The sequence below is a fragment of the Sycon ciliatum genome, chromosome 2 (genome assembly GCF_964019385.1).
Source record: "Sycon ciliatum chromosome 2, ocSycCili1.1, whole genome shotgun sequence".
Classification (NCBI taxonomy): Eukaryota; Metazoa; Porifera; class Calcarea; order Leucosolenida; family Sycettidae; genus Sycon; species Sycon ciliatum.
In genome coordinates, this window is record NC_088644.1 from 45,658,383 (window position 1) to 45,660,804 (window position 2,422).

Below are 2,422 nucleotides of genomic sequence, written 5' to 3' on the forward strand. Positions count from 1 at the left end.
GATGATCCATCGGCGAGCATGAGCAATAGGACAAGAAAGCAGAGATCCTGGTCAGATGGTGTCCGTGTTGAGTTGTCCTTCCAGTCTCCCAGTGCCTCCTCCATCGGAACCCCCCGCTCCACATTGGGCACATAGCTGTCTACGATCCAGGGTCTCTAGAGGAGTCACCTAATTTATTGTTCAGAACTGAAATTACTATTTCAACTGAGTAACTTTACCTCAACCTACTCCCTTGGCTACAATGTAAGAAATGGTTGACTCTTTTCTTTGCAGTTAGTCTTTCTACTGGTCAGTACTGTCCCTTGGTCAGGGTCCACGCTGGCGGGCAGCAGCTCACAGTGCGCATTGGTTGAGCGCGCACTATCTGGCTATAGACTCAGCTGACGTGTACTAGCTAAAGATTGTGCGTGTTGTGAGCTTGCGCTATCTGGCTGCCTACACTAGCTACATTTTGTGTGCGGGGAACAATCTGCACTATCCTGTCACTTGACAGTTAGTGTACGAGCTGCCGACTAACAACTACTTAGTACTAGAAGCTATTTTTAGGCCGCATGTTACGGCGTCCTACTTTGTACTCAGCCCAGTCTCGCTCTACTCTTCGCGGTCATTGTAGTAATAGTACTAGTACTCGTCTTTGTAGTTTCTATAGGCCAGCACCCGTCACCCACCCATGGGCCAGTAACTGCGCCCTGTCTATATTCTAGTATCCACCCTATACCTATGGGTTATTACTTGCCACATACCAATTGGTTAGTGTTTGCCACACACCTACGGATTTGCAATTGCGTATTTGATGGGTAATTTTAATTCGTTGCATGTGGTGCAGATTTTTTAGGGTTTGGGTTAGGGTTAGGGACAGTTGTAGTTGGGTCAGGGGCCGCACACCGGGTCCATTAAGAGAGAGAGAGAAAGAGAGAGAGAGGGAGAGAGAGAGAGAGAGAACGAGAGAGCGAGAGAGAGAGAGAGAAAGAGAGAGAGAGAGAGAAAGAGAGAGAGAGAGAGAGAGAGAGAGCGAGAGAGAGAGAGAGAGAGAGAGAGGGAGAGGGAGAGACCCTTTAATTATAGTGGCTTCTTCCCAAATTTTAATTTATTGCAAGCAGTGTGATCTTTTGGACCAGTGTAAGGGTTTGAGCCGTATTCAGGGACCTACATTGGCGGCGAGTCTATTGGTCAGCAGTTGTTTACGGGAGGCTGTTTAATTGCAGTGCATTTATTAAGGGGTGGACCTGCACCTCACCCCCCGGGCAAACACAAAGCGGCGGGCTGTGTAGTGATGAGTATGGGAACTAGAGCGGCAGTGGACTGACGACGTGCAACGGCCGTCCGCAAGTGCGCAGGCAATGGGAATTTTTTATTTAATTCCATCTGCTCATTAACAACAACGACAATAACAACAACAGTAATGCGAACTAAGCGAACTGTAACCATCATCATTACCATCACCATCATATTCATGAACAGATGGGCGACAACTCCCTGTATTCCCCTGGTGCGTCTCAGGCGAGTAGTATTTCGGGGGGGTTTGTTTGACTAATGCTTCTAGAGCGTTGTGTGCATGTGCGTGATCCTAATGAGTGAGAACTAGGGCCCCAGGGCGAGCTAAGATCAACTCGAGCTTCACATGCACCCTCCCCTCCCAATCTTGTTGATGACGTAGGGCACGTAACAGGATACAACAAGCAGAGCTATTTATTAACAATGCTTGACCAGAACTAACACCAATGGTTAACAACATTGATTGACGCCATGTCATCCGTGAATTGAGAATTATAATGCTAATCCCGGTTTCGCCACCCGGTGCCGTGAATCAATATTGCAGACTCTCAGACCGACTCCCCTTCAATCAGTAGTTGGGGGCGCCAATGTTTAGCCCTTAATCCCAGGGAGCGGGTTGTTTGGGGGGGGGTTAGGGTTAGGGTTAGGGTTAGGGTTAGGGTTAGGGTTAGGGTTAGGGTTAGGGTTAGGGTTAGGGTTAGGGTTAGGGTTAGGGTTAGGGTTAGGGTTAGGGTTAGGGTTAGGGTTAGGGTTAGGGTTAGGGTTAGGGTTAGGGTTAGGGTTAGGGTTAGGGTTAGGGTTAGGGTTAGGGTTAGGGTTAGGGTTAGGGTTAGGGTTAGGGTTAGGAATTCTTTAAATGCTAGGCCGGCCGCAGGCATCATATTATCTTCCCTGTGGACCAATGGGCCATCGTGGAAATAAAGATTGGAGTGCCAGCTTTCGCCACCTGGTGCCGCGGTCATTATTGCAGCCGTTCCTATCAATCAACGGATTCAATCAGTAGTTGGGAGTGTCAATGGTTGACCCTATATCCCGGGGTGCAAGGTGGACAAGTCAAGGTGCCCTGCGTTCCCTGGGCACTACTCCCGCTAGTCCTGGGGTGCCCATCACACTCTTATGTGAAGGGAGGTCATACCCACAGCAGTAT